The 12,029-nt window shown below is 34.9% G+C and overlaps 1 long non-coding RNA gene across 1 annotated transcript; it reads left to right on the top strand.

Moving 5' to 3' along the window:
- Positions 1-8,519: 8,519 nt before the first annotated feature.
- Positions 8,520-11,636, top strand: LOC147567914 (uncharacterized). The gene is made up of 5 exons (XR_015237964.1): positions 8,520-8,718; positions 8,862-8,955; positions 10,085-10,186; positions 10,636-10,731; positions 11,372-11,636. It is a non-coding gene; the product is annotated as an uncharacterized LOC147567914 (long non-coding RNA).
- Positions 11,637-12,029: the final 393 nt, after the last annotated feature.

Raw genomic sequence — 12,029 nt, 5'->3', positions numbered from 1 at the left:
TTTGATGGTTATCTGATAGTTATATCGAAGACTGTATAGTTGGATCTAATTTCTTTTGCGTTCATAATTGGAAGTGTTTATCCGTTAGTTTCTTCGAATTTATGTTCATCAACATGTTTAGCATATTATGGACTATTTTGAGGTATTCATATATAGACGGGTTGCTGCCGAATTATTTTGCTACTCGACTTTCTTATTTAGATCTATTTTATAATGAATTTGAATATACAGGGTTACCCGAACTTTGTCATATTTCACATAAATGAACAATTCATTAATATTTATATTATGGGGTTCATTATATGATTTTCAGCCTATGAAGACTCTGAAATGTGAAATAGAGTTTACGGGAAGTTAGTTGGTTGGTCTGTATGCATTTTAAGTACTCGGTGGAACGTCTCAATGAACTGTATAGTGTCGATAAGACATTCCTATTATAGTTTCATCCATTTTATGCATTCTTGCTCTGCAAGAAAACTCTTGATAGTTAAGTAACCGGCAAATGACTGTTTTACCCTTTTATATTTCAATGAAACTATTGTACCGCAGTCTGGAGTTCGAAGAGTGATAGAGCTTAGTCAGGAGACATCATTGGGGGTGCAAGAAGAGGTAGGATCCTATAAATCTTACTTGGACCACGAGTATTTCCCGTTTCGCCAATCCATATACATAGTTAGTTATTATTTTCTTTCTACCATTCTCTAGTTCAAATTATGATATGATGTGGATGTATATGGTTAGCTCTATGTTATGGATGTTTCTCTTTACAAAACAAATTGATTTTTTTGAAAAATAATCACGTGGTCGTTTTGTGTGAACTATAAATACGTGGTGGTGGAATCGCTTAAGCTGCGTGTATAACATGATGGCGGAATCGTTTGAGCTGTGTTACGTGTAATTGTTGTTTTCTGGTGGGAATTGGTTGATCTCCTTGTTTATTTTTCTGCTATGAATTAGCCATGAGTTCATGTCAAGGGTTACACTCGGTACGTGACCAGCCGTTTGGTAACAACCATTCCAGTTTACCCAGAATGGGGTCCGAGAGAGGATGGGAGTTGGTGGGTTCCGACCTTTGGAGTAATTAGGGGATCAACCCAATGTCATGTGTTTTTATTCTACTAAGTCACTTGAGTGTGTGGTTTGAATTCTGTAATGACTTGTGTTTGATACTTACTATATTTTCACCGCAATGAAAGTGGGTGTTTACCCAAGTTTTTTTAATAAGAAAATACTTAATCCCTGAAAGTTGAAACTTGTAAAAGTTTGGCTTTAAACAGAGTTTACCCTACCTTAAGACCCAAGAACGCGCTTCTCCTCTGGTTGATGGGATCTGTTAGGATGACTCTGTTCTTGTAGCTTTGGAAGCCACTCAGATCATTTAATATTATTATAGGTTCATGCATATGTTTAGGTATTCTTCGAATGATTAATGAATTACCTTACGAGGAAGCGTCAGATCTTTGCCGGAGGTAGGACGCGTCTCAAGACGGGATAGTTGTATCACCGTGGTTATATGGCTCTGCTACACAAAGATGCTCTTATAGTCGTCTGGGTAAGTCGTGACATATTCTAAGCGTATCATTGTTTTGGTGAGACTTATTATTCAATGCGTATTGAGATCACAAGCTGGCTTGATGGGCAATGACGACGAAAAGCAAATTACGAAAGCTCTAACGGGTATTACGTGGATCCATGTGTACACAACAGTAGTCAAACGTTCGATAAGACGTCGCCTGCCTACATACTAACAAAGGCCGACCGGTTCTTTCTATCCGAATAATAGCTGATCCCGACTGAGAGCTTATTCAGTCGTGATCTTTGTGAGATAAAAGAATTATCTTGCTATATTGCTTTGCTTCATGTGCATAATGATATCACTGTGTACATATATATCACCGTGTATATACATATCACCTATAACTATTGATATATTAATTAAACTGTTTATGTGTGTGGTGCGGGTAGGATGTCTAGGTATCCTACAGAGCTGACATTCGAGTTACCGCATTCCTATTTGTTTTTGTTCAATTGCAGGTACTGGTGACGCGGAGTGACATAGTTTACTTCGTCGGCTCACATTATGTAAGCTCGATATAATTTTTTATTATATTTTCAACTTAAGATTTTATCACAATGTCAATATTAGATATGTATCATCTAAAATAGTTAGGATCGTTCTCTCACTTGTTTGTGATTATACACATGTAAATAGTATGCACACACTATAACTTGAAGTTGATGTTATTTGATATATTGAAATTTATGAAAGCATGTATGAATGTTTGACAGGTTTTTCAGGTTTGATATGTTCAATTTATAGAGGATACTCTGTCCAAATTCAATCTCTTCTATGAATTGTTCATACACCTGAATTTAAGTTGTTTTTATCTTTATGAAAACTATTTTGGGTTACACGTTTTCCTAGCATATTTTCAAAAGGTTTAAATTATATTTGATTTTCCGCTGTGTTTGTGTTTGTTTTGTACCCCTTGATGAGAGTTTTGTCTTGAGTTTATATTTGAAACCGGTTTGAGTGAGAACTAGATCGAGTTTCTTTTATAAACTGCGGGGCAAACTGTGATTCGGAACACGGGACGTCACACTACTTTCTGTCTCTCACTCTCTCTTGTTGTCTCTCTCACTCTCTGTTTCTCTCTCTCTCTTTTTATTATGACAGAGGGAGGGGCCCCTTAGCCGGAAATAAATATAGCGCAGAAAAACTCACATCTTCTTATTTCTCATGTACTCCTACTACCTACAGCATTCTCTCTCTCTCTCCCTCTCTCACGCTCTCTCCCTCTCTCTCGCTCTCTCTTGCTTTCTCACTCTCTCTCTCTCTCTCTCTCTCTCTATGTTCCCCTTACTTCCGTCGGAACATAGAGAGAGATATTGAGTAGAGAGAAAGTTTCAGTTGAGAGAGAGATAGGGAAAGAAATATAGAGATAGAGGATAATGAGAGATAAAGAAAGAAAACATATTCACATTGGTGGTAGTCATGGTAGTGGTGGTGGTCATGGTAGTGATGGTGGTAGCCCCATGGTAACGGTGGTGGAAGAAAATATGAAGGAAAAAAAATCAATTTTTCTTTGGACAGTTGTTGCAGCGGAATCACTTTTGTGTTTTCCATGCAATACTAAAATGAAATTCTCATCAAAGAAGATATTTTTTTATAAAGGGTGATTGTGTTTTACAACTCTTCAGCCTTTTTCAATTGTGGGTTTTGAAATTGAAACGGGAAAATGAGAAAAATCTTCCAAATGAGTGAACTTTCGCTAGATTGGTGAGTAATGAAGAACATAAGTGGATTTGACTGGAGCAGTAGGAAGATATGGAATTTCAAAGTGATGGAAGATGTAGTTTACTTGTAACAATGGTGAATAAGAAGAATGACAGTTATTTAGGTTTTCAATTTTTAATCTAGTGTATGTGTTTCATGGTCTTTAGGTTAATTGTTTTTTTAAATTCGAGTACTTATAATTGTGTCCCCTAATTAAATAAAAGTCGAAATAGTCAACTATGTTTGATTTGCACGGTACCCAATCATTTTTATCTACATAACGTTTTTGTTTGTTCATGTATAGGCCACCAAAGCTAATCCGGACTTTGGGCCAAAAATAAAAATTTGAAATGAAAATTAGGACCAAAAACATATTATTTTGTGGGTCCAATTCCGAAACCATTAGTTTTCAAAAAAAAAAAAAAAAGCCTGAAACCATTTTCTTCTACTCAATTTTGTCCCTCTAAATAAACCCTACCCCTAAAAAACCTTTAGGTTTTGTGGAGCTAATTTTGAGTTGAGTTAAGAAATACCATTTTGCCTCACCCAACCCCATTTCTTTCCCTCTCCATTTTGAAATTAATACCATTGTTTTTTTCTTGAGATACAAGAAAGAATAAAAAAACAAAAACTACAAGCCATTCTTGAAAAGATTGGGACCGCACAGGAAAGCCGGTTTGGAGTTCCATTGTTGTTCCTGTTTATGTCATCTCGCCCATTGGCTAGGGAGTCCGAATATCAATTTCGTAACATTTTCCGATTTATTTGATTGTCTGTTTGCCTTGTGTGGGATGTAGGTGAAGATAACGCTGGTAAATTGCGACGCAATCCTATGGATTTCTGTCGTATGACATATCGATTGCCAATATATATTTTACACTGTAATTATGCTAAATTTACGCTGTAATTATGCTAAATCAATTTGTTTTTATTTTAATATCAGAATGGATAACATAAATTCAGTTGTTTAGTGGATCTTACAGTGGAAGGATATTGACAAAAATAATGCAGATACTTACGCTAAAATCATATGGTTCATTTGGAAAGCACGATGTGAAAAAGATTTCACAAATCAGAACCAATCTCCAACACAACTCATAAACCAGATCAAAGCAACCCCAACAAAACAACTCCAAAACAGCAAAAAGCAACGCGATAAACAACTTCATAGATGCCACCCGCCAGCACCTCCTTATCTCCAATTTAATGTCGACGCCTCTTTCAAATATTTGACGGAAATAGCAGGAATGGATGCATACTCCATGTTGATCAAGAAAAATTCTAGTAGCCCTAAGAGATATCACCAGAGGAACAAATCCGGAAGAGTGTGAATGTCAACCTATTCTATATGCTATCAGATGGCCAGCAACGCAACATATCAACTATCTCCACATTGAAAGTGATAGCCTCAACGTCATGAAATTGATACCATTGCTGATTCAAATTTCTCACTGTCTCAAACCACTCAAATCAAATATGAGAGAGATCTTCCTCTTTATCAAGGTTCTTTCATATGTTGCAGAGACATATGTAAGTGAGGGCTAAGAGGAGTCATGGCCCCGACCCTTAATCTTTTGAGTTAATTCCTATTTGGCCTCCTACTTTGTGACCAGCTTCCTTTATGACCCCTTTTTTTTCGTAAATTCAAATATGACCCCCTTTTCTTAACACCGTCAGTCAACTTTTATGGTTAATCTTTTTGTTTCCATATTTACCCTTCTTATAAGAATGATTTCAAAATTCAAAATTGACCCCCTTTTAAATTTGGTTCAATTTCCAAAAACTTATAGCTACTTTAGAAAAAACTAGGGGGCCAAAATAGAATACATATAAAAAAATTTTAAAAACACCTCATCTCTCCCTCTCTCTCCTCCATCTCATCGCCTCTCTCCTCCACATCATGTATCTCGCCATCTCATCATCATCTCCGATGAAGGTCGCCGGCCAGCCAAATTTTCTGGCGACCTTCAAATTTTTTTTATCTCTCTAATCTCTTTCTCTTTAATCTCTCTAACTAATCTCTTTCTCTCTCTCTCTCTCTCTAATTTTTTTTTTCTCTCTCTCTCATTTCTCTCTCTCTCATCTCACTATAATTCCGGCGAAGAGGAGGAGCCCCTTCGCCGGAATAACCAGACCGGGATCTGGTTTCAACCAACCAGATCTCGGTTTGGCTGGTTGAAACCAGATCCCGGTCTGGTTTCAAACCAGACCGAGATTTGGTTGAAGCCAGATCTCGGTCTGGTTTCAAACCAGACCGAGTCTGGTTATTAACCAGACCTTCAAGGTCTGGTTATTCCGGCGAAGGGGCTCTTCCCCTTCACCGGAATTATAGAGAGATGAGAGAGACATTAGTTAGAGAAAGATAAAAAAAAAAATTGAAGGTTGCCGGAAAATTTGGCCGGCCGACGACTTTCATCGGAGAAGATGATGAGGTGGCGAGATACATGATGTGGAGGACAGAGGCGATGAGATGGAGGAGAGAGAGGGAGAGATGAGGTGTTTTTAAAAAAAATTTATATGTATTCTATTTTGGCCCCCTAGTTTTTTTCAAAGTAGCTATAAGCTTTTGGAAGTTGACCCAAATTTAAAAGGGGGTCAATTTTGAATTTTGAAATCATTCTTATAAGAAGGGTAAATAGGGAAACAAAAAGATTAACCATAAAAGTTGACTGACGGTATTAAGTAAAGGGGGCAATATTTGAATTTACGAAAAAAAGGGGGTCATAAAGGAAACTGGTCACAAAGTAGGGGGCCATAGTAAAAGACTAAAAACTTTTGCCTTAAAGTTAAGTGGCACCCTTAATCAACCCAGACCCAATCAAAGCCCAACATCTATGTCCACCCATCAACCCACCCGATGAAGTAATGCCTAAATTACTTCTTTTTGTTGCAATGCCTAAATTACCTCAACGATGGAACAACTATATAATAATGTTGTTCCATCGTTGCAATTTCAAGTTTCCAACCTACTTCTAAATTACCCTAATTAGACTCCCAAAATTACAAATCTATTTATTTTAATACTTGAACAATTAATTTATGTCTAACATTGGCATGATATCTTCGCCTACAGTATAAAACATTTGCTACAATCGATCAATATTTTGAAAGAATAATGTTGCCGAAATAAAAGAAGTTTCACCTTCTATTAATAAAGTTACAAATTTAGATGCATTAAAGAGAAAAAACTATCGTAGTAGTTCTATATTATATTTTTTTATTTGTGTTTGATCTTACCTTAATTGTTATTTTTAGGTGACAATTTTGAATGAAATTGCTACATAAATTTCTCAAATTAGTTGGTTTGGCGCGACCATAACGAGGATTCTGGCTTCTCCCTGATTTCTTGTATATCTCCTGTAATCTCTTTTTAAGTTTGTTCCTTTAACAACTTCTTTTCTTGTTTAATTTTTGGTATTTTATTTTTGCATTGAGTTTTTGTTCTTCGGATAATATTTTGATTTCTCTCAACAATAGCTTTTGTCGTTCTTCTACTTTTATGTTTTCTTATCATCCTTCGATTTGGTTTAGTTCTTTTTCTTATTGTTCTACTTTTTGATTCAGCTAAACTTTCTTTTAGAAGATCAAAATCAACATTTTTCATAAAATAATAATGTTAGAAAACCAACGACAGGATCTTCAGTAATCTATATATAATAAGATAGAAGGGAAAAATATTGACTAGGACAAACATCATTTTTTGATAAAGGATATTGTTTAGAAGTCCTTACCAAAATTTAAATATAGTCCCTCTTAGAAATGAAATAATCTATTTACGAAAATACGTGTCCTTAGAAATAAAATAATTAAATTAAGAAAAAATGAAGCAATATAAATTGCAAGGGTTAAAAAAGAGAATGAAATTTCTCTCTCTCAATAAATAACTAAATTAAGAAAAAGGAATCAAAACATAAATAAATAATAAGTAGAATACCCAAAAAGTTGGAGTATCCAGAATATAGCAATAATAAATGGTGGCCAATACGCGGACAACCGTTTTTCTTATATGGACATCAGTTTCTAAGGGGACAACTCTATATTATTTTCGCTCAAGTCCTCTTAGAATCAGATGTATATATTTGATGACCTCTCTCTTTCTCCATAAACCCTAGGTTAGTTTTCATCTCTTCTATTACTTGTTCTTCATTATCACCCAAATTTCTAGAGAGAGAAACTCCTTGGAGAAATATTGGTGGTTATGGCATCAAACAAAGGCAAGGGAGTTGTTGTAGAATCTCCCCAAAGACAAAGGTTAGAACCCTAAAACTCTAAAACCAACCACTAAGAAGAAGATGGTACTGATGGCAGAGAAAATTAGAGAAGATGTGGAAGACGAAGATGGATCTGTTGGTTCCGACTCTGAAAACGATGGTGAAGAGGAAGATGAATCTGGTAATTCGGGTTGTGCAAAAATATGACATAACAGAACATCACTTGCGACGAAAATCTGGCATAATCGAAACTTGCCAGATTTTCGTCGCAACTTAGCTTCTGTTATGCAATATTTTCGTCGGTTTTCTCCGAAAATACGGCATAACAGAAGCTAAGTTGCTAAGAAAATCTAGAAAATTGTCCGATTTTGCCAGATTTTCGTCGCAAGTTATGTTCTGTTTTACCTCATCAATGTCATTAATGCCTATTATAGAAACGCCCGGAAAAACTTGTTCAGGTGCAGATTGAGGAATTTTGTTTTCTTCATCCATCTAGGGTTTGATAAAAAAAAATGGTAAAAACTACAGTTTACTTTTAGTAGAAGTGAAGAAAGAAGAATAAGACTAAGAAGAGATTTTGTCTTCTTCATCCATCTAGGGTTTGATAAAAAAAAATTGGTAGAAACTACAGTTTACTTTTAGTAGAAGTGAAGAAAGAAGAATAAGACTAAGAAGAAGGAAGAAGATGAAGAAGAAGAAGACAGTTTAGGTTTTCAATCTTTAACTATTATTTTTGTTAGTAGTCCACAAGTTACTAATTATTAGTATTTAAGACTTTATGGAGTTGTCCCCTTATTAAATCAAAGTCAACTAAATCAAGCATAGTTGACACGCATCAGTCCCGAAAATAGTTGTCCATATAAGAAAAACGGTTGTTCGCGTATTGGCCACACTACAAAAAAAAGGGCCGATAGGGACATGCATTTTCATGTATGTCCCTAATAATATTAAGATAGGGACGGATTTATAGTAATTGTCCCTAAGAAAATTATAATAGGGACAAATAAATACGTGGGAGGGACAGTGTTTTTGGAGTAATGGTGGGAAACAAAAAAAAAAGTGGCGCTCAATTTTGGCCAAAAGTTTTCGTACAATTTCGGACTAAATTTTGAAGTAATCAGGTTTCTAAACCTATTCCCCCCTTTCTCTCTCCCCGTTTCTCCTCTCACTTCCAAGTTTTTCATCCTCTTCTTCTACGGTTTCAGTACATCTCTAAACTTCATTAACCAGGTTAGATTTTTCTTCTTCTTCTTCTTCTACAAACTAATATCAAGAAAAGTGATTCAATGGTTCCGGTGAAATCGTCAAGGAGAAATTGATTTTCTTCATTTTGAGATTAGGGTTTTTTATTGTTATTCTTTATTCCGTTTCAGTCTTCTTACAACTTCAGTCCAAGAACGCATAACTGATTCTTTGATGGAGAGCTGAAGGATGAGATGTTTTGCATTTGTTTTCCACCAATTAAACGTAAGTTATTTATCTCCTATTTTCTTCTCAGGGTTTACTATTTTGATTTGTTTTGATATTCCTTCACATTGATGTATTACTTGCATTAGACCAATGAAAACCTAATTTCTCATGAATGAAGTTAGGTTGTTATATATATTTTGTTTGTGGGTATAAGGATATTTTGTCTCACCTTACTTGTTACTAGGCTTTGGCCACAAAAATTAGGGCGTAACTGTTTGGTACTCACACTCTTATATAAACCACTAATACCTATGAAGTATGTCAAAGCTATAAACTTTAAGAGCTCAGACAGAAGCAAATATATCGGGTTATTGTATTAGATCCCTTTCTTTTGGTGTTTCTCTGAACGTCTTAAAGCCAAGTTTGCTATCACTGCTATTGTTTGGAATTATGGATGTATTTTCTTGCATTTCATCTCAAAGCTTATTCTAGAGTTTTATGAACTGTTATAATATACAACCTGATTTGACAATTATACAGCTATAATCAGCTAACATTGATACTAATTTTGATCTCAAACTAGTTGCTTAATGTTTTAAACATCGAACTTATTAGTGATGGTACACTTCCTGACCAGATGAAAAATCTGAATTGGAGCTATCTAACATTTTTTTTGTCTTCAATGCGATTGGTTTTGTTCATTTTTAGAGCTTTCTACAACACATATTTGCTTGTGTACTTTGATCATTTGATGTTATGAATTTTTTTAAGAACTCTTTCTTATCTCCATTGCTTTTGCTTCTCTTAAGTACACATTTGATTTATGTGGTCTCTAATAAAGTTATTGAATACTTAGCTTTCTGATTCGTGAATGATAAGCTTGTTCTCATATGGAAAAAGAACATGGAAGTCTATTAAAAGCCCTCGGAACACAAGTGAATGATGAATTAATTGGAATTTTTCTCTAACTACCTCCACTCTTAGTTAAAGGAACAATTCTATTATTTTGGACCTCTTTCTACTTCATTTTTCGTAAATTTCGTAGTTCACGAGATATTTTTCGACTCTAGTGGCCTTCATCTTTTTTTTTTTTTCTACCCTCATTTTTTCATTTTTATATTACTCGTGCTATTAGCATATCTGTATAGTTTAACTAACTTTTGATCTCTACACTATCAATATCCAGTGTACTGAATTATTAAGAGCAATGGTGATGGGAGCTCCACTGGGAGATGTTCGACATCTTGCTCAACGATATGATAGAATGTAAAAAGAAGGTGAAGCTCGGGTAATACACGTATGAGCTTATCTTTATTTGTGGGTTATTTAGTTTTACTACTGTTGTCTAGTCCTTTAGAGTTTTGTTGTTCTATGTCATTCTAAATTTGTATGTTTACTACCAAATTTCTTTCTATAGCAGCTAACTTAAAAAAATTAAATTCTTTTCAAATTGTAGATCTACCTTGCATTATTTTTGTGTTAGCCAGGTTAGTGACATGGTGAAGCTATGTTTAAACGACAATTACTTGCCGACTAATGCAGGTGCAACTGTAAGACTAAACACGATTGGTTAACTGTAACTCTGTAAGGCTGAAATGGGTATCTAGTATTACTATATGTACATATACGACATCTATGTAGATAAGTTTTAAATAATATTTCTAGAGATTGTTAATGCAATAACTGAAAGTGTTCTCTTGTCCAGTATTTATTCATCTTTTTGTTTGATTTTTTCAGGTTGATAAAGGTTAATCTGAAAATTTTGTACTGATCATAATAGTTCGTGATTAGTTGCGGTAAGTAGCAAACTATGCTACATGGATGATCCAAAAGGTAAGCGCTTTATCAGAAGCAAACTACGCTACACGGAAATTGATAATATCTAGTTTAACAAGACTTAGCTCTATTATAAAACAAGCTGTAATATCTATTGCAATTTAGAGAAACTGCTGTTTGTTGATTGAGCTTCTGGTTAACTTGATGATGAAAATGCACTGAATGATCTTATGAAACACTATTTTGCTAGCATGAGCAATCAAGCATATGAACAAAACAGACTACACATCACAGATGCTCTCTGTCCTATATGCAGTCGTAGAGTTTGGGTTTGTTCACTTCAAAACATTTGTCTACTTGTACTGAAACAACTTTCATTTCATATATGGTGTTCTGTTTAATATCTATCATTATAATCATAAAAATACGATTGTGTAACATGTTCCTAAATGCAACACAAAGGCCCGTGAGGGTATGTTCGTTAGATTACTAGAGCAGTACACACAAACTTATTATGAAGCTACAACTTTTAAGAAGATTATGTGTGTCAATCTTTGCTCTTTTAACAATTTTATAGAAGTTTTCACAATTTTATGAAGCAGTTAACAATTTGTATATTTGTTGTGGCATACATTTCGAAAAAGGTAATAAACTAATAGCTTTTGTTGCCTTCTGTTTTTTTGTGTCCATGACACAGGGATAGGATGGAGCAAAGCTGAGACGATGATATGTTAATGGTGTTTCCACGTTTTCCCCTACAACATGAAAAAAGATGGGAGAATGAAGTTGGAGCAGTTTATTTTTAATAGAATTTTATCTTCCCGTGGAAGAGTTATTAGTATGTACTCTTATTTTGGTTGAATTTTTTTTTTTTGTCCGGGCTTGTGAATTTCGTCGGGGGACTTGTCCAAAAATGTTAATGTGAATTTTTAAATTGTCTTAAGAAATTTTTTTCTCTTCTATATTAAGGAAAACGTTCAACTAAATTTGTAGGGACGAATATTGACTGTATTAGATACAGGCAATAGAAAATCACCGCCGATCTTACAGGGACAGCTATTGTCTGAAAAACAAGCTAGAGGAAGTTCCCGCCAAACTTTTAAGGACATATATTACTGTCCCAAATGCTAACCAAAGAAATTCCTGCCAAATTTTTAGGGACAAATATATATTGTCCCTAATGATCATTGATATGGGGACAGTTACAAACCGTCCCAAAAACAATAATGGGGACAGATGCTATCTGTCCCCATACCCGTCCCAAATATTATTTGGGACGCCACTTTCAGGGACAGACCAAAACTGTCCCCAATATTATATTGGGGACGGTTTTTCCGTTTTTGGGACGGTTAAAA

The sequence above is a fragment of the Eschscholzia californica genome, unplaced genomic scaffold (assembly GCF_041429995.1).
Source record: "Eschscholzia californica isolate CP2 unplaced genomic scaffold, dmEscCali1.0.p SCAF_1, whole genome shotgun sequence".
NCBI classification, from domain to species: domain Eukaryota; kingdom Viridiplantae; phylum Streptophyta; class Magnoliopsida; order Ranunculales; family Papaveraceae; genus Eschscholzia; species Eschscholzia californica.
This window is presented reverse-complemented; position numbering and strand designations above follow the sequence as displayed.